Source organism: Cervus elaphus, chromosome 29 (genome assembly GCF_910594005.1).
Source record: "Cervus elaphus chromosome 29, mCerEla1.1, whole genome shotgun sequence".
NCBI classification, from domain to species: Eukaryota; Metazoa; Chordata; class Mammalia; order Artiodactyla; family Cervidae; genus Cervus; species Cervus elaphus.
This window is the reverse complement of record NC_057843.1, coordinates 61,653,345-61,679,706: the sequence shown is the minus strand read 5'-3', so window position 1 is coordinate 61,679,706 and position 26,362 is coordinate 61,653,345.

The window sequence follows — 26,362 nt, the reverse complement described above, 5'->3', positions numbered from 1 at the left end:
TAACTTGCATTTCTATATACTAACAATGAAAAATCAGAAAGAGAAATTAAGGAATCAATCCCATTCACCGTTGTAACAAAAAGAATTAAATATCTAGGAATAAACTTGCCTAAGGAGACAAAGGAACTGTACACAGAAAATTATAAGACACTAATGAAAATAATCAAAGATGACATAAACAGATGGAGAAATATTCCATGTTCCTGGGTAGAAAGAATCAATATTGTGAAAATGACTATACTACCAAACACAATCTACAGATTTAATGCAATCCCTATCAAATTACCAATGGCATTTTTCACAGAACTAGAACAAAAAATTTCACAATTCATATGGAAACACAAAAGACCCTGAATAGCCAAAGCAGTCTTGAGAAAGAAGAATGGAGCTGGAAGAATCAACCTTCCTGACTTCAGATTATACTACAAAGCTATGGTCATCACAACAGTATGGTGCTGGCAGAAAAACAGAAATATAGACCAATGGAACAAGATAGAGCAGAAATAAACCCATGAACCTATGGGTACCTTATTTTTGACAGAGGAGGCAAGAATATACAATGGGGCAAAGACAGCCTTTCAATAAATGGTGCTGGGAAAACTGGACAGCTACATATAAAAGAATGAAATTAAAACACTTCCTAACACCATACACACAGATAAATTCAAAATGGATTAAAGACCTAAATATAAGACCAGAAACTATAAAACTCTTAGAGGAAAACATAGGCAGAGAACACTTGATGACATAAAGCAAGATCCTCTATGACCCACCTCCTAGAGTAACAGAAAGAAAAACAAAAGTAAACCAGTGGGACCTGATAAAACTTAAAAGCTTTTGCACAGCAAAGGAAACTATAAGCAAGGCAAAAAAACAACCCTTGGAATGGGAGAAAATAATAGCAAATGAAACAACTGACAAAGGATTAATTTCCAGAATATACAAGCAGCTCATACAACTCAGTACCAGACAAACAATCCTATCAAAAAATGGGAAAAAGACCTAAACAGACATTTCTCCAAAGAAGACATACAGAGGGCTAACAAACACATGAAAAGATGCTCAACATCACTCATTATTAGAGAAATGCAAATCAAGACTACAATGAGATATCACCTCACAGTGGTCAGAATGGCCCTCATCAAAAATGTCTACAAACAATAAATGCTGGAGAGGTTGTGGAGAAAAGGGAATGCTCTTGCACTGTTGGTGGGAATGTAAATTGATACAGCCACTATGAAAGATGGTATGGAGATTCCTTAAAAAACTAGGAATAAAACCACCATATGTCCCAGCAATCCCACTCCTAGGCATACACCCTGAGGGAACCAAATCTGAAAAAGATACATCATTCCCATTGCTCATTGCAGCACTATTTACAGTAGCTAAAACATGGAAGCAACCTAGATGTCCATTGACAGGTGAATGGATAAAGAATTTGTGGTACATGTGCAAAATGGAATATTACTCAGCCATAAAAAGAACACACTTGAGTCAGTTCTAATGAAATGGATTTACCTAGAACCTATTGTACAGAGTGAAGTGAGTCAAAAAGAGAAAGATAAATATCATATTCTAACACATATATACAGAATCTAGAAAAATGGTACTGAAAAATTTACTTACAGGGCAGCAATGGAGAAACAGATGTAGAGAATAGAGTTATGGACACAGGGAGAGGGGAGGAGAGGGTGAGATGTATGAGAAGAGTAACATGGAAACTTAATTACCATATGTAAAACAGATAGCTAACAAGAATTCACTGTATGGCTCAGGAAACTCAAACAGGAGCTCTGTATCAACCTAGAGGGGTGGGATGGGGAGGGAGATGGGAGGAAGGATCAAAAGGGAGGGGATATATGTATACCTATGGTTGATTCATGTTGAGGTTTGACAGGAAACAGCAAAATTCTGTAAAGCAATTATCCTTCAATAAAAAATAAATTAAAAAAAAAAAGAAACCAGAGGGTGTCCGAGTTAAGCCAATTTCAGATTCTACACAGCTTCTTATAAATCCTTACTTGTCCCACAATTTTTTCCCTCCCAACAGGTCGATAAAGGGATGAGACCCTCTTTTGTATTTAACTGTGATCAGAAAAGGGAGAAAATTGAGAGAAAGAACTTGTGTTAGCCAAGGGGAAAAGTGAAATCTAGAGGAAAGATTTGGCTAGCTGGAAATCGTGTTAGATGTCTCATGTGAGTTGGTAAGGTCCCTGTGTGTACATTTTGTCCATGAAATTACACATGATCCTGATGAAGAAACAGCATGGTCCTTGAATAGAGATAATCTTCTGGCTTCACAGCAACTCTGTATGTGAGTTCAGATCTTCAAAGGACATGACTGGAAACCAAGAATGAATACAGAAGTTGCTGAAGATTTCTGCAAATGATGTCACAAAAGCAAAAACTCAGAATGAACTGTGACTTGTGAACAATGCTCAGGACAAAATTCTGTTTGGAGCAAACCAAAGAGTTAAAAAAAAAGGCAAAAGCAAATGCCGTGGGTACATTTTTTCAAAGCTGTTCAAAAGCTCTTGGCCTTCATTCACTTTGCCAAGGAGAATGACGTTATGAATGGAAAGGGTAGAACAAACAGGAGCACAAAAAAGATCATTGAAGGCCAAACTGGTGAAGAGACTGTGAGTGAGCATAAAGCTTCTAGCCTCCTGCCCAGGAACATTGTATTCTAGGGTACTGTGAGACCTTGCAAATGAGATTATTGGGCCACTCTTAGTAATCTTGGAGGAGCTGTGGAAAATGGGGGATGTGTGTCAGGGGACTGAAATTAGCTAATTATAGTCATGATTCTCTAAAAGGGGAAAGTGGGTTATGTAGAGAGATTGTAAACCTAAATGTTTATGAAAACCAGAAAATAACTACGAAGAGTCAAGTAGGGCAGTTGGAAACTAGTGATTGGGAAAGGACAGGCTCCCTTTTAAAAGGGCAGCTCTTCTTAAGCTCCAGTTGGCTGTTGTCGTTCCCAGAAGTCCTAGAACTTTAATATTTTTATCTTAACTCTTATTATTTGTCAAATGAGAATAACTATTTAAATAGATTTTTTAAATATATGGGCTAAATGAAAGAGATCTGTAGACAGATAGGGCCACCAGGCCACCAGTTTGTGACCTTTCCTCATAGATGTGCCATCTTGCAGCTAAGAAGCTAGAACAGTCCATTAAAAGATCATCTGGTAAACATTTTAAAGGAATTGGTGGTCCTCAGGAGTTGTGTGGGTTCACTAGGATTAACATACCACACTCTAACCTCTCTCTTCTTAGATTGGCAGAGGGATGTGATAGTCTTGGGCACCCTGATTTCAGTAAGGTTCTGACAAAGTGAGCCATATTTTCCTTGGGAACCAGTTGGAGCTGTTCAAATGGAATATTAGTACTTCTGGTTCATTTGGGTTTTTCCATAAGATCTTACAGAAAAACCCAAACAAATTTTTGGCCAACCAAATAGATTCCTAGTTATGCTTGAGGTTAATGGATAATAAACCAGTACTGGCCAGTAGGAATGACTGTTTTTTTCTGAGTTGGACCATAAAGAAGGCTGAGTGCCAAAGAATTGATGCTTTCAAACTGTAGTGCTGGAGAAGACTTTGAGAGTCCCTTGGACAGCAAGGAGATCAAACCAGTCAATCCTAAAGGAAATCAACCTTGAATATTCATTGGAAGGGCTGGTGCTGAAGCTGCAACTCCAATACTTTGGCCACCTGATGCGAAGGACTAACTCATTTGAAAAGACCCTGATGGTAGGAAAGATTGAGGGCATGAGAAGAAGCGGGTAACAGAGGATGAGATGGCTGGATGGCATCATTGACTCAATGGATATGAGTTTGAGCAAACTCGGGGAGATAGTGAAGGACAGGGAAGCCTGGCGGGCTGTAGTCCATGGGGTCTCAAAGAGTTGGACACGACTGAGCAACTGAACAATTAAACTTTTAGAGCCCAAAAACAGCCTCAGTTCAGTTCAGTCTCTCAGTCGTGTCTGACTCTTTGCACAAGAATTGGCTCATGGCTTGACACCTACAGGGTACTGTGAGAATGTCAAGTACTTGATGATGGCTTGGTATTTTGTAGCCCAGGAGTTGGCAAGCTGACCCAGTTTGTATAAATAAAGTTTTTTTTTAATTGAAGTATAGTCAATTTACAATATTAGTTTCAGGTGTGCAACATAGTGATTCAATATTTTTATTATATGCCAGTTAAAATGATCACAAAATAATAGCTACATTTTCCTGTGCTGAACAATATATTCTTTTTGCTTATTTATTTTATACTAGTAGCTTGTGTCTCTTAATATCCTACCTCTATCCATAAAAAAGAAGGAAATTCTGCCATTTGTAATTAAAGTTTTATTGGAAAACAGCAACACCCATTCTTTTTACACACTATTTCTGGTTGCTTTTGATAGACAACAGATAAGTAATTGTGATAGTGATTGGATGGCAAGCAAATTCTTGTTATTACTTATAGTCCTTATAGTTCCTTCACTAAAAACCTTTGATGACTTTCTGATATATCTAACATCATATTAGTAATCTTAGTGACCTTCTTACACTGTTGAATGATGTTGATTAATATTGGATTTGTCAGTGATGGTCAATAAAAGCCCAAAGTCTATGTCATATGAATTGCTGTCAAACCATATCTTCTCTGCTCTCAGATTGAAACAATCAATATAGTGAGTCAAAGAGCAGAATTTAAATATATTCTTGAGAAAATTTGGCTTGTCATTTCTTAATATTTTGTCCAGTGTGTTGATGATGCCTTTGGGGTCATGTCCAATGCATCCCACTTTTGAGATGAGCCAGCGTGGGTCATTATGTGGGGTAAGATTTAGAGGTCTGGTTCCAGATGATAGAGTGGTCAAAAGTAGAGCTAACCTGAGGACAAGTTCATCATGAGGACCCAGGAGAAGAGTTAAGGGTCAAAATCAAAGAAATCGTGTCCATCATCATTGTGATCGACAAAAGGCAAAGCAAGAGGTCAGAGGATGAATTGATGCAGAAGCAGGACTGGAAGTGAGGTTAACATGAGGGCAAAGCAAGAGCATTCTGGATTTTGTCTGTTAAGGGGTCAAGGATGCCCAGAGCACTCTTTCTGGATGCTGGCTACAGGAAGTAATTAGATTTAGATGAGTTCTTGAAGATGGGGCCTCCATAATGAGATTAGTACCTTTATAGGAAGAGGAAGAGACCAGAGCTCACTCTGTCTGATGATGACACAGTGTGAAGGCAGCCATCTGCAAGACAGGAAGAGGGATCTTACAGGAACGGAATCTGCCCGCACCTTGATCTTGGAACCCCTAGCCTCCAGCACTAGGAGAGAGAGAAATGTCTGTTGCATAACCCACTTAGTCAATAGTATTTTGTTATAGCAGCCTGAGTTAAGACAGATGTCATCAATTTTACCTTTTTTAAAAAGTGGTAAAACCACATAACCTAAAATTTACCATCATAACCATTTTTAAGCATATAGTTCAGTAGTATTAAGTTCATTCACATTGTTGTATAACAGATCTCCAGATCTTTTTCTCTCTCAAAACTGAAACTCTATACGAATTAACTTCTCATTTTCTCTCAATTTTGCTTTTTAAAACAAAAAATTACCAAGCAGCTAAAGAGAAACACCACCAGATATTTAAGAAACTGTACTTCAAAAGCAAAAAATAAAGTAGATGTAATTTGGCATATTTTCATTGCTTGCTAATTAGTATCTTCTTTTCCACTAAAGCCTTTGAAGAGAAAAAAAAGTAATTCCTTCTCCCATTTACCTATTTGAGCATTGAGAACTTCAGGGGCTGGGACCCAGAGTTTTGACTCTAGGTGGAAGAGTCCTGCTTAGTGTCCCTCACAGCTATGACCATCGTGTAGAAGAAACCTCAAAGGGGGATGCATCTCTTCTCTGGTGGCATACCCCAAAGGTTTATTTTTAACAAACTGACTCCTAATACCTTCCTTTTGCTACTGAGGAAATTCCCTAGGGATTTAGAATGCCTTTCTTCCCAGAAAAGGATTTTTTCACATTATTTCTTATTCATATTCTTTTTTTGTTTTTTCATATTTTGTCCATATGGCTTGACCAAAGCCCAAAGAGGAGATTACTATCACATGCATTCTACATTTTCAAGCATGAAACATGGTCAGTTTATTTGCCGTGATGAGAAAGGGCTCGCCAGTGCCTGAAAACTATTTGCAATTCTCCAGTTTATTTAGTAAAACAATTTTTCCATATGTGCAATTCTCCTGTAAATTTTAGTGGTTTTAAAAAAATATAGAGAGATTGCTATTTGAAAGTGCTAGGAGTTATTAATCTTTACACAATGCAACTTTTTAAAATGGAAATACTTTAGTTTGCTAAAAATACATGATTATTGTAAAGTAAGTCAGAGGTTAGAATCAAAACTCCCAGGGCAATCATACTCTCCGAGACTGTCCTTTTTGTCTTAAAAATGAAAACAACAAACATTTAAACAGAATTCAGTAAGAGCTTTCATGTATCAGTTCAACAGAATGTTTCTTTCCATACCCATGAGCTGCTGTAGAGTGCGACATTGTTGTGGAAGTTGTGTAGTTGAGGACCAAGACTGCAATGTCAGAGAGACTTGGACTTGATTGCTGTCTCTACCACTTACTAGTTGTGTGCCCTGGAGCAACTTACTTTATTTCTCTAAACCTCAGTGTCCTCATCTTCGATGTAAGGATAATAATAATCGTCCATGGAGGGATAATTACTCAGGTTTGTGGGATGGTGTGATGCAGGTCACCTGAAGTGCCTAGCATTAGTGTCTGTGATATAGCAGGTGCTCAGTATTGGTGGTATCATGATTATAACTATGTCAGTTTTTAGATTTTTAATTTTGGTAAAATACACATAACAAAATTTACCATCTTAGCAATTTTTAAGTGTACAGTTCAGCAGTATTAAGAACATTAACATTGTGATATACATAACCATCATTATGGTTTTAATGCCCTCTCCTGAAAGAAAAAGAAAAAATGTGAATTTACCTCTTCTGTATGAGGCTTTGTCAGAATAGACTCCTTCTAGTCTCTCAAAATCTTTAGAAACATGGTCATGTCTATCTGTGGCTATATTTTGAAAACCCCTTTGTGTGAAATGTTCAAGGCATCAGACCGATTCTAGTGTTATCTTGTGTTTGTAGCTGTAGAGGTAGGAGCTAAACAGACCTGCTCAGCTACTCTAGGGTAAAATTAATTCCCAAATGCCCTCACTGACACTTTGCAGTGTCTTCCTCTGCAGACGTTTCTGACTGCTGCCAGCCTAGGCTCTGCTAATGGAGGTTTATAAAGGCCTTCACAATTCCTATGGTAACCCAGGAGAAAGGCTGTTGCCATGGGGACTAGTCAAGCCTATATAAACCTTCCATCTCCATCAGACAGATGAGAATGATGTGAGAATAAATCCTTTACTAGTTCACCTTCTGAAATTGCTAACAATTATCTCTGTTTTAGGAAAAGGATTCATCATTTCTTTCAGGTAGAAACTCATTCACGTTTTCAGCTTGAAAGAGGTATTGTTTAAAAGCTTTCTTGATCTTGCTGTCAACCAAAGTCACCCAGAGAATGAAATGGCTGGTGATGGAACTATTTCCAAATTTCTACAGTTTTACCAACCATTAAATAACATTTATCACAAGTGTGTGAACTTCATATTGTTTTAAAAGAATGGTATGTTTTTTAAAGACTATATTAACCTTAAGCCTATGTCTATTAATGCACTTTTACATTATTTGATAATTAAGTCTAGAAGAATCTGAGCTCCCCAAAGAGAGGGTCTGTGTTTTACTTAGCTCCATGTCCCCAGCATCTAACCCCGTTGTGTTGCAATATTAGAAATTTAGCAAATGAATGAATGAATCAATCAATCAATGTACACCCTCAGGTTGATAATAGCAGAGATAGTAGGTATTGATATTCAAGTGTGTAATGGAAGCCATCTCTATTATTCATTTATTAAAAGACAGTTTGTTAATGCTTATCAGCTTCATTTATTCAACAATGGCACAGTCCCTGCTTTTAATTCATGGAGTTTATCTTTAGGTCTATAACAGTAAACAAGACAGAGTCCCCGTCTTCCTGGGGCTCTTGGTCTGCAGGCAGAGATAAACTTATACCACTGTCTGAGTAAAATGAAGTTGGTGTTAGAGTAGGAGCATAACCCCAAATCCATGTTTAATGCAGACTGGGTCTGAGAGAGAGAGAAGACGCTGTTCGAACTGGGCCTTGATAGATGAGAAGGAGTTCTACAGGGATATGAGTGTGTGGGAAGGATGAAATGAGCCATTTAAGGCAGCAGGAAGAGCATATGTTTAAGAACATAGTACAGGGGAGGAGTGGTAAGTATTCTCAGGTGACTGAAATATAGATTGTATGAGGCTGAGACAGGAGGCTGGCCTGCAGCCAGATTATTATGAGTCTAATGTGCTGTTCTTACCCACATGCTGCTCCTGGGAAAGTGGACCCTGAGAGCCTGGGTCTGGTGAAGGGGTCTGGATATCGGGGCTGTATGAGGACCTATCCCCAGGTAAGGGATGCAGAGGGTCCACAGAGCACTTCTAGGGCGGAAGGCAGGACCAGACTCAGAGTTGCAGCATGAGAAGGCCGCCATTCAAAGGTCAAAGGGCCAGGCCTGCCTTCAGCACAGCCTCAGTGAGTGGCACAGTTGGAGAAGGCGGTCGGGAGGGTGGGGCTGATGTCAGAGCCGGTTCTCTTTTAGAGGGTGCTTGTACCCCTGCCTGCAGGTAGAAGGTGTGAATTGGAACAACACTAAGGAATTTAAAGATTTTTTTTCCAGCAGAGGTAAGATATATTTACAGAGTTCATATCTGTGTTTTATAGACATCCTTCTAATGCAGGCAGTAAATAGGATGGGAGAAGGGGAAAACCTGGAGCCAGGGCTAGAGGTCCAGGGAAAAATCAGTAGATAGCTCTAGCATGGAGAAGGGACATGAGTTCTCTCCTTCTTTTCTTTCAGATATCAATATTTTCTGATCACTTTTTATTTGCTCTGGGTGGTGCTGGGTTCTAGGAATGCAGAGATGTATAAGATATGGGCCTGCCCAGGGTTTCTCTGAGTCTATTGAGATAGATGCACAAGTAAAGCTCAACTCATGATGCGGAGTGGTGTGTCAGTAAGTACATCAGATGGCTTTCTTTTAGACCCTTATTGAGTGAATGGATGAAAGAGAGTTGACATCTGTTTAAAGTTTGGTGTAGAGGGCAAGAGAGGAAGTGGTTGAAGATCATCTCATCTAGTTTTGTAGCTGAGTATATGGTGATCCAAGAAGGCAGAACTATAGGAGAAATATTAGGCAGCAGGAAAGACAGTGCTTTCCAATGTTATGATTATAAGGGAGCAAATTTCAGACTGGTGGGAGAGATCTTTTGTAGGCTGAGGGTCCTTATATGCTTACATTTTGATATATAAGTAGCCTATATTTTGCCTGTGTGGAGGACACATGAAGAAGGTGGCTATTAGTCATGCAGTCAGCAAGAGGTAATAATTTTTCTTAGCCTTCTCTCATTCTATCCGTCTTAACTTTCATCTTTCCGTATTGTATAACCCTAGATAGTTAAAGCTTTTCCATATGTGTTACTCATTACTTGGCTGTTTGCGGGCTGTGTAGTGTTGTGGAAAGTGTGTAAAACTAGGGATCAGAGACATTGAGTTCAAAACCCACCTTATCATTCACTGCCTGTGTGACTTTGTGCCAATATTTAATCCTTTCCGAGTTCAGCTTTCTTCCATGTAAAGTGGGAATAGTAAGGGCCTTTCTTTCTTCCCAGGATTCTTCTACAACAAATGAAACAAAAAAGTGTTTTGCGCACTCTCCGACATAAATCACAGCAGGATCCTCTATGACCCACCTCCCTGAATATTGGAAATAAAAGCAAAAATAAATAAATGGGACCTAATTAAACTAAAAGTTTTGCACAACAAAGGAAACTATAAGTAAGGTGAAAAGACAGCCCTCAGATTGGGAGAAAATAATAGCAAATGAAGCAACAAAGGATTAATCTCAAAAATATACAAGCAACTCCTGCAGCTCAATTCCAGAAAAATAAATGACCCAATCAAAAAATGGGCCAAAGAACTAAACAGACATTTCTCCAAAGAAGACATGCAGATGGCTAACAAACACATGAAAAGATGCTCAACATCTCTCATTATCAGAGAAATGCAAATCAAAACCACAATGAGGTACCACTACACGCCAGTCAGGATGGCTGCTATCCAAGTCTACAAGCAATAAATGCTGGAGAGGGTGTGGAGAAAAGGGAACCCTCTTACCCTGTTGGTGGGAATGCAAACTAGTACAGCTGCTATGGAGAACAGTGTGGAGATTCCTTAAAAAACTGGAAATAGAACTGCCATATGACCCAGCAATCCCACTTCTGGGCATACACACCGAGGAAACCAGATCTGAAAGAGACACGTGCACCCCAGTGTTCATCGCAGCACTGTTTATAATAGCCAGGACGTGGAAGCAACCTAGATGCCCATCAGCAGACGAATGGATAAGGAAGCTGTGGTACATATACACCATGGAATATTACTCAGCCATTGAAAAGAATTCATTTGAATCAGTTCTAATGAGATGGATAAAACTGGAGCCCATTATACAGAGTGAAGTAAGCCAGAAAGATAAAGACCATTACAGTATACTAACGCATATATATGGAATTTAGAAAGATGGTAATGATAACCCTATATGCAAGACAGAAAAAAAGATACAGATGTATAGAACAGACTTTTGGACTCTGTGGGAGAAGGAGAGGGTGGGATGATCTGAGAGAACAGCATCAAAACATGTATATTATCAAGGGTGAAACAGATCACCAGCCCAGGTTGGATGCATGAGACACGTGCTCGGGCCTGGTGCACTGGGAAGACCCAGAGGAATCGGGTAGAGAGGGAGGTGGTGGGGGGATCGGGATGGGGAATACATGTAAATCCATGGCTGATTCATGTCAATGTATGACAAAAAACACAACAATATTGTAAAGTAATTAGCCTCCAACTAATAAAAATAAACAGACAAAAAAAAGTGTTTTACGAAGTGTAAAATGCAACACAGCCAAGAGTTGTCATCATTACTTGGGAAACTCTTTCTTTATTTTCTTTAGTTCTACTGCATCTTTCTCAAGTAATGTGTAGAACAGACGCCATGAGCTTATTCCTTACCTTAAGCGGATACACTAAGAGTTAAGGGATTGGTGATGGTGTAAAGTTTGGAGATTGAGTAACGACGTGTATGGTCTGATTTCTGGACATTACCTGACCCTCCTCTCCAAAAAGGGCAAAACTTATTTTCTTTTAAACTACATTGAAGTGTGCCTAATTTAAACTGCCTGACCCAAAACTCACACATTTAAGGTAGAAGTAAGACTTACGGAATTAAGCAATCCAAATGAAGATTTTATTCAATAATAATAAAAATGTCCTCACAATTAGGGTAGAAAAAAGATGAGAGGAACTTCCTGGAGTGGCACTGAATGGTTTCTGGCATGTTTTAGAGAGTTCTTAATAAATTATTAACTATCACATATCTTACAATAATTTAGTAAGAAGGTATCAAGGATGTACTGCCCTTATCAAAATGATTTAGCAAGTATTAAATCTTTTGTTACACTCTGGAAGAAATTATCTAAAGTTGGTGTCATTTCTTCTTAAATGTTTAGGATAATTTACACCTGGGTGTGGAGTTTTCTTTGTGGGATATTTTTTAATAGATATTCAATTTATTTAATAGAGATAGAATTTTCACATTTAAGAATTTTTTTTGTCTGTGTCTGTTTTAGAAAGCTATGCTCTCAAAATTTGTCTGTTTCATCTCAGTTGTCAGATTTATGGGCACGAAACTTTTCATAATATCTTATTCTTTTTTTTTTATCTTATTCTTATCTTTTTAATTTCTCTAGGTTCTGTAGTGATGCACTCTTTATTCATCCCTGATACAGCAAATTTGTCCATATTTGTTTTTACTTGATGAAACTTGCTGGGAGTTTATCAATTTCATCAGTCTTTTCAAGGAAACAGCCACTTTAGTCTGGAATAGTTCTTTACTTTTCCTTCATCTTTCGTGACATTGACATTTTGGAAGAGTTTAATCCCATAATTTTTTAGAATGTTTCTCAATTTGATTTGCTCTAATGTTTGCTAATAATTAGATTCAGGTTATGTATGTTTGTCAGGAAAACCATGAAAGCCATGACAGTGTTCTCCATGCATTGTATCAGGTGGTGCCTATGACGATTTGTCCCATTACTGGTGATGTTTAGTTTTGTCACTTGGTTAAGATGGTGTCTGTAAGGTTATCTACTCTAAGATTAATTAATAATGATTTTGGACTTAGCAATGAGTAAGTATTTTATATTCACTAATTGATAGATATTTTATGGGATGATATCTTAGGATGCAAATATCCTGTTTCCCATTAAATTACCACCCATTAATTTTAGCATCCACTGATCATTTTCCCTGAATTATTACTGATAGTTACCAAATGACAATTTTCTAACTTTTGTTATTCATTCTATATTTATTAGTTTGTATTCTATTTTAAGGTACAGCTTTTCCTTCTCTCCCATTTATTATTTATTTGTTGTGTCCATATAAATTCATAGATTATACTTTTATTTAATGAGTTATAATCTATGATTGTCGCTACGTATTTTGATGCTCATATTTTCATGGATTCTAGGCCCCCTTGGTGGAAAAAATTAGGAAATGTATCCATGTAGACACGTTCACATACCCATATAAATTTTATCAATCTGTATTAAAAATCATTAATTCACACTGATACATCCACCAACCCAATACCCTTTCTGTATTTGAAACTCTTCTTCTCTGATAGTAAGAAGTCTGGTCACATTATCCTCATTATATTTTCTTATTTACTTAATAATCCTGTAAATAACCACTCCTAGCCCACATGATGTCTTTATATAAGTAGAAAAGTATGTCCCTTCTGAGTAAATTCCACCTGTCCCAGGACACGTGGCATTGTTAAGTGAGAAGCTGGATTTGGGGCCCCACTAAACCCTCAGCGACCACTTCTGTGCAGTGAACAAGAGTCATAACCGCCAGCAGCCCCGTCAGTTTCAGTCTTTCCTCCTGACAGTTGTCCCTTCATTATTCTTTTAGTATAATTAGGAATCATGTGTGACACTGACAGAAGCAGTACAAGTGAAAAGCAGTTTGGGTCCATAAGCTATTTCATTGTATTTTTGCCTCACTAGAGTCTTGTGTGTGGTTTCTTCACATTTATTTGTTTTCCTGGAAAGAGAGGAGCTCAGGGAGATTCGGGTGTGACCCCACTCTGCTGAGGCCTGGTGCCACTGCAGCGGGCACAGGGCGTGCCTCTGAGCTCAGGGAGGTTAGAACGCTCTGATGGATACACAAGGCAGGGAAGATGTGATGTGTGGGGTAGGCTGGAGCTGCGGAGAGGGAGTGAGAAAGAGAGAACTTAATATACCCATCTGAGACTATATAGAAGGAAGTTGAAGGGACCCTGATTGGTCTGTAAAGAATTTTAAGGGAATTACACAATTCTTTAATTTCTTCCTTTTCTATTTTCTGGTAAGGAGTAAGAGAGGAAGAAATTTATAATTGTCCAACTTTAATGCCATTGCCTTGAAATCTTGAAATCGTCCATAAAGTCCACTATATTTCCATAGTCCCAGTCCCAAATCATGGCAGAAATTTGGTTATAAGATGACACAAATCTGAGACAGAATGGAGAGGAAAGAGTCCTCTAGGATCAAAGAGGGCACAGTGACAACTGAAAAAAAAGAGAACTAGAATATATTGGGCATTTACTATGTGCTGAGCACTTTTCTGCAGATGGTGACTGCAGCCATGAAATTAAAAGAAGCTTGCTCCTTGGAAGAAAAGCTATGACCAACCTAGACAGCATATTAAAAAATGGAGACATTACTTTGCCAACAAAGGTCTGTCTAGTCAAAGCTATGGTTTTTCCAGTAGTTCATGTACGGATGTGAGAGTTGGACTATAAAGAAAGCTGAGCGCTGAAGAATTGATGTTTTTGAACTGTGGTGTTGGAGAAGATTCTTGAGAGTCCCTTGGACTGCAAGGAGATCTAACCAGTCCATCCCCAAGGAAATCAGTCCTGAATATTCATTGGAAGGACTGATGCTGAAACTGAAACTCCAATACTTTGGCCACCTGATGCAAAAACTGACTCATTGATGCTGGGAAAGATTGAAGGTGGGAGGAGAAGGGGATGACAGAGGATGAGATGGTTGGTTGGCACCACCAACTCGATGGACATGAATGTGAGTAAGCTCCAGGAGTTGGTTATGGAAAGGGAAGCCTGGTGTGCTGCAGTCCATGGGGTCACAAAGAGTCGGACACAACTGAGCTACTGAACTGAACTGAACTGAGCACTGTTCTACATGCTTTCCACATGTTCACTCATTTTAGGTCACACCAGCATGATGAGTAAGGTGTTATGACTGTCAGCCCTTTTGTTGATGTGACTTGCCCACGGTCAAGTGGTTATTGAGTGGTCACCTGAGTTTGCTTTCTGGTTATAGAATGCATATGACTACTCAATAACCACCTGACCGTGGGCAAGTCACTCAACATCTCTGAGTCTTTTACCTCATCTATACCAATAGTTACTTTGGGCTTCCCTAGTGGGTCAGAGGTTAAAGCGTCTGCCTGCAATGTGGGAGACCCGGGTTTGATCCCTGGGTCAGGAAGAGTCCCTGGAGAAGGAAATGTCAACCCACTCCAGTGTTCTTGCCTGGAGAATCCCATGGAGGGAGGAGCCTGGTAGGCTACAGTCCATGGGGTCACAAAGAGTCAGACATGACTGAACGACTTCACTTTCACTTTCTTTCAGTAGTTACTTTGATCACTGAGGCAGACTTTCTTATCTCTCCTTGCTATTCTATGGAACTCTGCATTCAAATAGGTTTATCTTCCCTTTTCTCCTTTGCCTTTAGCTTCTCTTCTTCGCTTAACTATTTGTAAGGCCTCCTCAGACAAAATTTTGCCTTTTTGCATTTCTTTTTCTTGGGGATGGTCTTGATCACTGCCTCCTGTATAATGTCACAAACCTCTGTCCATAGTTCTTCAGGGATTCTGTCTATCAGATCTAATCCCTTGAATCTATTTCTCACTTCCACTGTATAATTGTAAGGGATTTGATTTAGGTCATACCTGAATGGTCTAGTGGTTTTCTCTACTTTCTTCAAGTTAAGTCTGAATTTTGCAATACTGAATTCACAGTCAGCCCCTGATCTTGTTTTTGCTGACTGTATAGAGTTGTATAGCTCCATCTTTGGCTGCAAAGAATCAATCTAATTTCAGTATTGACCATCTGGTAATGTCCATGTGTAGAGTCTTCTCTTGTGTTGTTGGAAGAGGATGTTTGCTATGACCAGTGTGTTCTCTTGGCAAAACTCTTGTTAGACTTTGCCCTGCTTCATTTTGTATTCCAAGGCCAAATTTGCCTGTTACTCCAGATATCTCTTGACTTCCTACTTTTGCATTCCAGTCCTCTATAATGAAAAGGACATCTTTTTGGGGACAGAAGTGGTATGGACCTAACAGAAGCAGAAGACATTAAGAAGAGGTGGAAAGAATACACAGAACTATACAAAAAAGATCTTCATTACCCAGATAACCATGATGATGTGATCATCCACCTAGAGCCAGATATCCTGAAATGCAAAGTCAAGTGGGCCTTAGGAAACAAACAGAACTAGTGGAGGTGACGGAATTCCAGCTGAGCTATTTCAAATTCTAAAAGATGATGCTGTGAAAGTGCTGCATGCAATCTGCCAGCAAATTTGGAAAACTCAGCAGTGGCCACAGGACTGGAAAAGGTCAGTTTTCATTCCAATCCCAAAGAAAGGCAATGCCAAAGAATGCTCAAACTACTGCACAATTGCACTCATCTCACTCTCTTGCAAAGTAATGCTCAAAATTCTTCAAGCCAGGCTTCAATAGTATGTGAATTTCCAGATGTTCAAACTGGATTTAGAAAAGGCAGAGGAAGCAGAGTTCAAATTGCCAATATCCGTTGGATCATCAAAAAAGCGAGAGAATTCCAGAAGAACATCTACTTCTGCTTTATTGCCTACGCCAAAGCCTTTGACTGTGTGGATCACAATAAACTGTGGAAAATTCTGAAAGAGATGGGAATACCAGACCACCTGACCTGCCTCCTGAGAAATCTGTATGCAGGTCAAGAAGCAACAGTTAGAACTGGACATGGAATAATAGACTGGTTCCAAATTGGGAAAGGAGGACGTCAAGACTGTAAATTGTCACCCTGCTTATTTAACTTATATGCCGAGTACATCATGAGAAATGCTGGACTGGAGGAAGCACAAGCTGGAATCAAGATTGCCGGGAGAAATGTCAATAACCTCAGAGACGCAGATGACACCATACTTATGGCAGAAAACGAAGAGCCTCTTAATAAAAGAGGAGAGTGAAAAAGTTGGCTTAAAACTCAACGTTCAGAAAACTAAGATCATGGCATTCAGTCCCATCACTTCATGGCAAATAGATCAGAAAACAATGGAAACAGTGAGCAACTTTATTTTGGGGGGGGCTCCAAAATCCCTGCAGATGGTGACTGCAGCCATGAAATTAAAAGATGCTTGCTCTTTGAAAGAAAAGCCATGACCAACCTAGACAGCATATTAAAAAGTGGCGAGATTACTTTGCCAACAAAGGTCCATCTTGTTAAAGCTGTGTTTTTTCCAGTAGTTCATGTATGGATATGAGAGTTGGAATATAAAGAAAGCTGAGTGCCAAAGAATTGATGCTTTTGAACTGTAGTGTTGGAGAAGACTCTTGAGAGTCCCTTGGACTCCAAGGAGATCCAACCAGTCCATCCTAAAGGAAATCAGTCCTGAATACTCATTGGAAGGACTGATGCTGAAGCTGAAACTCCAATACTTTGGCCACCTAATGCGAAGAACTGATTCCTTGGAAAAGACCCTGATGCTGGGAAAGATTGAAGGTGGGAGGAGAAGGGGATGACAGAGGATGAGATGGTTGGATGGCATCACCGACTCAATGGACATGAGTTTGGGTGAACTCCAGGAGTTGGTGATGGGCAGGGAAGCCTGGTGTGCTGCAGTCCATGGGGTCGCAAAGAGTAGGACATGACGGAGCGACTAAACTGAAGAGTTACTTTTCCTCCAGGAATCCCTGTTTGTCTAGAAGCACAATTGGTGTTCAGAGGCTGACCAAGCATGGGTATGAATGTTTGGGGAACCAGAGACAAGTAACGGGAGGATGTTTGAACTGATAGAACCATGGCTGGACTGAGACATGTGTGGGTCTTTGAGAAGGAGAATCTGTAAATATTTAATATCTTAGTAGGTTGAGAGAGAAACTGATTTTCTAATAATAAAATGGTGTGCCTCTTTATGTTAAAAAATAAAAGACTACTCGTGTATCATAATACTTTCATTTATTTAGAATTGTCTAGGAATTGTTGATTGTTCAAAATCAGATAGCTTTGGTGGAAGTATATTAAAGTGTTTACATTTTAAATAATAAAATGAATCACTCATCCCAGTGAACAGCATTGCGCTATATACTATTTGGCTTTAACTGGCTAGTCTCAGAGTTAGTGGTACAGCCAGTAGTTGGACTGTATACTTTGCTCATGCAAAAACAAAATACTTACTTTGGATTGGTTAGCACCAGCTGAGAACACTTAAAAATTCTATTCCAATGTCTTATGTTGCTTTTATCAGGTCCAATTTATATTTTGCCAATTATGTAAAGGATTCATGTGGAAACCTGAGCTTGCAGGTGCCATATTACTATTTTTCTGATGTTTCAGCATCCTTTATGGATTGGTATCCCAAGCAGCTAGAGTTAGGATAGGTTGTAATAGGCTGTAAGAAGTCTCAATGTTAATCTCTTCTAACAAACTGATGAAAGCTTGAATCCTTTCCTTGTAAACGATCGGTAGACTGAGCCACCTTGTCACTATGGTGAGCAATGAAGTGAAGCACTGGGTGGGAGCCTGAACTTTTTGACATGTTACGTCTCTTCTCAACATTAGAGTCTATGAGTTTACAGCTTTGTGTATGGATGACCCAGGTGGCGCTGGTGGTAAAGAACTTGCTTGCCAATGCAGGAGACATAAGAGATGAGTGTTTGTAACCTGGGTTGTGAAGATCCCCTGGAGGAGGTCAGGGCAACCCACTCCAGTATTCTTGCCTGGAGAATCCCATGGACAGAGGAGCCCGACAGGCTACAGCCCACGGGGTTGCAAAGAGTTGGACACGACTGAAGCGATTTAGCACAACCCAGTACCAGGAGAAAGTGCTTCGGGGAAATTTCTAAGACTAGTTCAGTGTATGAAATCCAGTGATCATGTGATGAACATGAACAGGTGAGGTACAGATGAGCCAGGTAGCTCCACACTCATGGAAGTCAAAATCTATTTGGTAAATATGTGGGTCATATTTATCACAGGCAAAAGCAGGGGAAAGAATGACTTCCCATGTAGTTAGTCTAGGAAGATTGTGCCTTGTAATTCTTTTTGAGGCCCGTCTTCTTCCACCCGTCATCTTCATCTGTTCCCTTGCCATCACCACCACCACCGTCACTAGAATTGGCCATTTCTGAGACTTCTAATATGCCAGCTTCTGCTCATATTTCTGCTTGTGATTTCTTTCTTTGACTCTTCAGTAGCTGGGAATTTATCTTTAAGAGCACATATGTATTTTTAAATGTTTATTTATATTGCCCAACATATATGTGTTGAAAGTGGGGAGAAGAATCAGTTAATTCCAGTTCACTTTGCCATGTTGAGAGCAAAATTCATATCTATTCAACTAACATTTAGTAATTGCCTACTAAGTGGCAAGTATCACTCTAGGTGTTAGGGGTAAGAGACATATCACTTGGCCTTCGTGAAGCTTAGATTCCTGTAGAAATCTATTGAGCACCTACTATGTGCCAGGAGACTATTCGAGGCTTTACATATATCAACTCATAGGATCATCACATTCATCCTGTGAAAGAAGTGTCCTTATTACATGCATTTTACAGCTGAGGAAACTGAGGTATACAGAAGTCAGGTCACTTGCCCAAGGTCACGCTGACAGTGAGTGTGAGAGCTCCAGGGCAGGTGCCGTGTCCGTGGTGTGACCACGATGCCATGCAGCCTTTCTGCACGTGCGTCTGTGCCTGGAACACAGTGGGCTCTGGGTAGTTCCTTAGTGAGTGATGGCATGAGGACGTGATCGCACTGCGCCGTGTCACCTGCAGTCTGTCTGTCCTCTAGCGGAGTCTGAGCTCATTGAGGGTGAGAACAGTGTCTCCTTTGACTTAGTGCCAAAGTCAGGGCCTGCATGGAGTACCTGCTCAGTGAGATACTGAACACTGGAATGAACGAACTGCCAGATGGTTTTTGGAATGACAGTGATTCTCAAATTTATGATGCTTAAGGGTCACCTGGGAGTCTGGAAATGGAGGCTGCAAGATTGCACCCTCAGGTCTTGGAATCTTCATTTTTAATGGGCCCCAGAAATGGTCTGCGTACCTCCCTCTGGTCACACTCTATAGGGGCTGTCAGGGAATAACTGAGAGCCGCGGGGCACCATGGGTGACTGGCAGGTCACTGAGGTCTTGCTAGGGTGGAAGCTTTGAAGCCTCATTTTAGAGAAAACTCTTGAAAACCAGTAAGGAGTGATTTACTCCCCAGGGAACCTAGGTAAATTGGCTTTGATACATAGTGACTCAGACCTGTGGAGTCTCAAGTCTTAGATTTGATGTTCTATAGATTGTCATAAAGAGATACATTCTGCCATCTAACATTGCTGAGAAAGGCACCTACAGGCTTAATGGAATGCATCCCAGTTTTTGTCATAAGTGATGGTTTGAACAGCAGCATTGATTTTTGGAAGTCTTAGTGTAGGCAATTTCAGAGGATAGAAATTTAAACAGTGAAAGGCTATTATATAATAAAATGAACACTAAGAATTCTTTCTCTTAACTGGTCCCCAGGGTTTTCATCTTTCTTTCTTTATTTTTTTTCCATTTATTTTTATTAGTTGGAGGCTAATTACTTTACAATATTGTAGTGGTTTTTGTCATACATTGACATGAATCAGCCATGGATTTACATGTATTCCCCATCCTGAACTCCCCTCCCACCTCCCTCCCCATCCCATCCCTCTGGGTCTTCCCAGTGCACCAGCCCCGAGCACTTGTCTCATGCATCCAACCTGGACTGGCGATCTGTTTCACACTTGATAATATACATGTTTCGATGCTGTTCTCTCAGATCATCCCACCCTCTCCTTCTCCCACAGAGTCCAAAAGTCTGTTCTATACATCTGTGTCTCTTTTTCTGTCTTGCATATTGGGTTATCATTACCATCTTTCTAAATTCCTTATATATGCGTTAGTATACTGTAATGGTCTTTATCTTTCTGGCTTACTTCACTCTGTATAATGGGCTCCAGTTTTATCCATCTCATTAGAACTGATTCAAATGAATTCTTTTCAATGGCTGAGTAATATTCCATGGTGTATATGTACCACAGCTTCCTTATCCATTCATCTGCTGATGGGCATCTAGGTTGCTTCCATGTCCTGGCTATTATAAACAGTGCTGCGATGAACATTGGGGTGCACGTGTCTCTTTCAGATCTGGCTTCCTCAGTGTGTATGCCCAGAAGTGGGATTGCTGGGTTGTATGGCAGTTCTATTTCCAGTTTTTTAAGGAATCTCCACACTGTTCTCCATAGCAGCTGTACTAGTTTGCATTCCCACCAACAGTGTAAGAGGGTTCCCTTTTCTCCACACCCTCTCCAGCATTTATTGCTTGTAGACTTTTGGATAGCAGCCATCCTGACTGGCGTGTAATGGTACCTCGGTTTTCATCTTAAAATGAGAAGGTTGAATTGAATGATCTCTGAAGGTCTTTCCATAGTATTTGTAATAATATCTCTTATTTATTGCATGCCTACTGTGTGTTATGCACTATTTTGGGGCTTTACCTTTATTGTTTCTAATACTTAATTTTCCAGAATAATGTAAGCATATAGTCATTATGCTCCCAGAGAGATGGGTTATTTTTTAAATCTAATGTCTATTGATAGCTTCCTATGTGCCGGGCATCAGACTAGACGCTGAGTGCTTTGCCAGCACTGAAGCTTAAGCTGCCCTATGTCACAAAGCTCGCAAGTGGTAGGCTGGGAGTCAACCTCAGGTACATTAAACTGAAGTCCAGTCTCTCTCTTGTTCCTCTCACGTATTTCTTATAAGACTCCATATCTGTAAAGTAGATGTGAGATCACTGACGTTTTTCCTTAATTCCTGTGCTAGTGAGTCTTGTGGTTGCACAGTAGAATCATCCAAGACACTACATCTCTAGGAGAGGAGAAGGGGAGGGGGAAGGGGAAATCAATGTCTTGTTTTAATAATTGCCCAGGTTCAAATGTGTTTCCAGAATTGAACACCAAGTACTGTACATTCTGTTTTTTGAAAAAGCACATATATTTCTAATTGATTTCTAATTGAGTACGTGACAAAATTGACCATCTTAATCATTTTTAAGTGTACAGTTTAGTAGTGTTAAGTACATTTGCCTTATTATACTAATCTCCAGAAAATCTTCCCAAACAGAAGCTCTGAACCCACTAAACAATAATTCCTCATTTCCCTGCCTAACCCCTAGCAACCACTGTTCTATTTTCTGTCTCAATGAATTTGCCTATTCTAGGTAACTGATACAAGTGGAATCATACACTATTTATTTAATAGTCCCAAGGTTCATCCATGTTGTAGCATGTGTCAGAATTTCCTTCCTTTTTAAGACTGAATAATACTCCATTTTATGTATATTCCACATTTTGTTTAGCTACTCATCCACCAATGGACACTTCCAACTTTTGGCTATTGTGAATAAATGCTGCTGTGAACATGGGTGTATAAATATCTGTTCAAAACCCTGATTTTAATTCTTATGACTACATCCCTAGAAGTGGAGTTGCTGGATCATATGGTAATTCTATTTTTAATTTTTTGAGGAACTGCCACACTGTTCTCCACAGTGGCAGCACCATTTTACATTCCCAGCAGAGCACAAGGGCTCCAATTTCTCCACATCCTCATCAACACTTGTACTTTTTCTATTTTTTGATGGTAACCATCCTAAAGGGTATGAGGTTTTAGATTCTAGTTTTTAACTCCAATTATATTTATGTGGGGAAGTCTATCACATAGTTTTAGTTTTAGTTATTTGTCTGTAAATCTTTAAATGATGTCACTTTCATTTTGCATTATTTTTCTTCCCACACTTGGAGAATCTCTCCAGATTCAGTATTGATCACTCTTCTCAGAACTATGGGGAAGGGGTTGATGTTGAGGAGGTGTTGGAAGGGATCTCTGCTTTCAAGTTGCTTATCATCTCTGGCTGGGAGTTTGGCTGTAGCCTTACTGGATTTTCATCCTGGTTCAGGTCATACCTGCTCATATCTGGTGACTAATTTGCTCAAGTCCCTGAAGGATGTTGATAGCTAAATACACACAAAAGTATCAGTGGTAGTCAGGTGAAGAGTGAGAAGATCCTTCATGTAGAAAGAGTAAGTGGAGTGAATTGAGGAGCCAGGAATGGCTATAGTATTTCAGAAAGAAGATTGGCTTGATTAGAACTAAAATTCATGTTGGTTAAAGGTGGAAAATGATGTCAGATAGGTCAAAGCCAGGTTTGGAAAGCTCTTGGAAGTTAGGTGGGGCATCTGACACTGCTGGGGCAGGCTGTAGGGCTGTGAGTGAGGGCAGTGTGTGGCCCGCCCCCAGCAGCGTCTGCACTGCGGGATGGAGAGGAGGGACGCTAGGCCAGGTGAGCAGCCATGGAGACAGACGCGCCATCAAGAGTGCTAGGCTGGAAAGGCAAGCATAAAAGTTACCTCTAAAGGGGAAACTGTAAGCTTTGAAAATAGGTTGAATATGGGAATTCTGAGAGTGGGAAGAAGCTTCTTTTAAAGTTATAAACATTCTGGGGATAAAGTAGTTATCTTTTCAAAGGGGATTGTTGTTGTGAGGAAAAAGCTCCAATATTGGTATTAGGCTTATGTTTGATTGCAAGAAACAGAAATTCCAAAATATCAATGACTTAAAGAAGATGGAAGTTTATATTTCTGTCGCTCAAACAAAGTCCAGAAATGAGCAGACCAGGATTCAGATAACTGACCAGGGTTCTGATGGTCACATCCACATCTGTGCTGACAAAACCCAACTCACCTTCCCGCCTGCCTTTGCTGCTCCTCCTTTCACTTCCATTGACTGTTAAAGTCCAGACTTTATTCCACCTGATTCCCCGTAACCAGCCATCAGTAAATGCCAGTGTACACCTACCATCTGCCCTTGATCTGCCCTTTCACCTGGCCTCTCCTGCCCCAGCCCTGGGCTCAGCGCTCTCCTGTGGACCTTTACCACAACCTCCATAAAACGGTCTTGCAGGCTCTTCTCCAGCCCATCCTGCTCACGGCTGCTCAGTTAACCTTTCCAGAGCACACATCACTCCTGACTCCAAACCCTTTGATGATCTCTCCCATAACTTCTAGAATAGTTAGAACTTGACATTCAAGGCTCCAGGTCTGTTAACTAAAATCTTGCCCCCTAAAACAATTGCTTAATTTCATTTTAACATCCTCATTTTACTCTCATCTAATTTTCGAAACACTTTAAGGGAGATGACTTTTAGGTAAATTTCTCTTTAGGAGAATTAATGACAAGGAGAAACCACTTTAGTTGAAGTGTTTTTACATTCAAGGCCAAATAACAAGCTGACTGCACTCTACTTTTTCAAATATAGTCCAATTTTGTCTTATTAGATCAAGACTATGTTCCTAGTTTACCAAATATCTGTGAATTTTTGGATTATATTCCCTGCACATCAGAATTAGGAAGTTAGATCTAAGAAGAGTTGGCCTGACACCTAGAAACAGGCCTGGTTGAGGGGCTGGAGGAGCCTGAGAACTCATGGTTTTTTGAGGTCTGCCCTGCCCAAGATGATGCTGGGAAAGGGACAGGATCTTCCCCCTCTATTTGGAGGAGGGAGAAGAGGATGGGCAATAGGAGGGGAATTTGTATTTTGAGGGGAGTATCTCTCTGGGCCTAACTTGAAATGGATGTCTCAACTGTAATGCTCACTCTTACATGACTATTTTATCTTACATTTCCGGCCTCAGATGCCTAGTCCATAAGATGGAGACTAATCACAGGAATCCCCCAGCTTCCTTCTGTTTTTATTATCAAGTTCAAAGATGCTGGATTTGAAACACTTTCTAACTTTATCTAGGTTATGGGAGTTTTAATACTTCCTCTGTTCCTTTTCTATGGCTTCTGTAACAAACGACCACAAATTAAATGGCTTAAAACAACAGCAGTGTATTCTCTCTCAGTTCCGGAGGCTAGCAGTACAAAATCAAGGTGTTAGCAGCCCTGACTCTGTCTCCAGCGGCCCTCAGGAAGCATTTTCCCTTGCCGCTTCCCAGCTTCTGGTAGGTGCCAGAAATCTTTGGCATTCCTTGGCTTGTAGATGGATCACTCCAAGCTCTGCCTCCGTGGGCACATATGGTTCTTCCTGTGTGTCTGGGTCTCCATCTTCTCTTCTTTTACAGAATGACCTCATCTTAGCTAATTACGTCTATAAGGGCCCTATTTCCCAATAAGATCACATTCTGAGATTCCAAGTGGACATGAATTTTGGGGGATACTATTCAACACAGTGTACCCTTTTATTGCCTGTTGTTAGAACTAAGATAACAGGCCAAGGGCTCAGCACAGCACTGCCATAGAAAGTGCAGTGACGGGCGCTATGGCCACTGTTGCCATAGTTGTCACACTGTTTACCCTTCCTCATTTACGGTCCCCTCTCCTGTTCCGACCTCAGCTCCACAGATGTGGGCTTTGATCTACTAGACTCTTCTCTCCCCCAGCATGGAATGAATCTAAAATTTTCTTCTATAAAGGAAAAATGTGTTCATTTTTACAGGGAGAGAGTAAGAGGGGATGCTGGGAAGGTGCATCCTTAAAATAATGAATTGAAAATGGGAGGGGTGTTAAGGGCCAAGCAGGCCCATGCCAAAATATTTTAGGACCTCTGACAACTATTCATCCCACAAAACTCATATTTAACAAACAACTGAGCCAGCACCTTTGTGTGTCTGTACCTGTGTAGTGAGGGTAGGAATGGCTTCAGAAGGGGCAGCAGGAGCCATCTCGGGGTATGGAAACTGACTCAAGGAGACATGGGGGGGAGACAGCCCAGGGTGAATGGGTGGAGAGGACACCAGATGCCCAGGTTCTAGTCCTGGCCCTGCCTCTGACTCCATGTGAGATTTGGGGCAGGTCCCTCCCCAGTCTGGGCTGCAGTCTCCCTATCTGTGAAATGAGAGCGCTGGGCCCACACAGCTGGGGGGAACTTGGAGAGGAGGGTGTGCTAACAGGAGCCACGAGAGAGCTCTGCTGTAGGGGTTAAGAAAAGCCACCCACTCCTCACGCTGCTTATGAAAACGGGACGTTCACAGCGAGATGCAGCACGACATAGAGACCTCTTTCAGTGTTTGTTCATGTGATCTCAGAACAGCTCTGTGAGGTCAGCGTCTGAGGTGTTTATATTCCTGTTTTACAGATGGGGGAAATGAAGTTCGAAGCAGGCTGTCCTGACTCCAAGACGCTGTATTGTTTCTGAGGTGCCACGGTGGTGGCTGCCTCTCGGCTCGGCGCCAGCTCACTCGGGAGTGGAGATGAGTCCCCAGGTTCCACATCACTCCACACCATGCCACATGCCGTGTGTGCTCTGCAAATAGCTCTTGGTGGTAAGTGACTCAGACCCTGGGGAGGAAGGGGAAACTAACGAGGGTGTGGCTAGGCCAACACCTACTGCCTTGTGCCGGGCACTGCCCTTGGCTCTGTGGGCTTAGGGGTGAACAAAGCTGGCACAGTCACTGTCTTCAGGAAGCTCAGAGTCTCTCAGGAGGACAGACACTTAACCAATAATTACCCAAATTTAATGGAACAAGGACAAGCATGTGATATGCTGAGGAGGAGAGGTTCCTAGTGCTTTGAGGGGGAAGGGTGAAGAGGTCCCCTGACTCTGGAGACAGCCAGGGAAGGCTTCCCTGAGGAGATGAGGCTGCAGCTAAGACTTGTCAGAGGAAAGGAGGTAGGGCAATAGCCGGCACGGAGAGTGGGCCTGAGGGTTACAGGAGAGCTGGAAAGAAGGCCAAAGCAAAGGTTCTGTTTTACTTCCTTTGCTGTAACTCCAGCTTCCCTAAAGGACACCTTGAAAAAAAGAGACAATG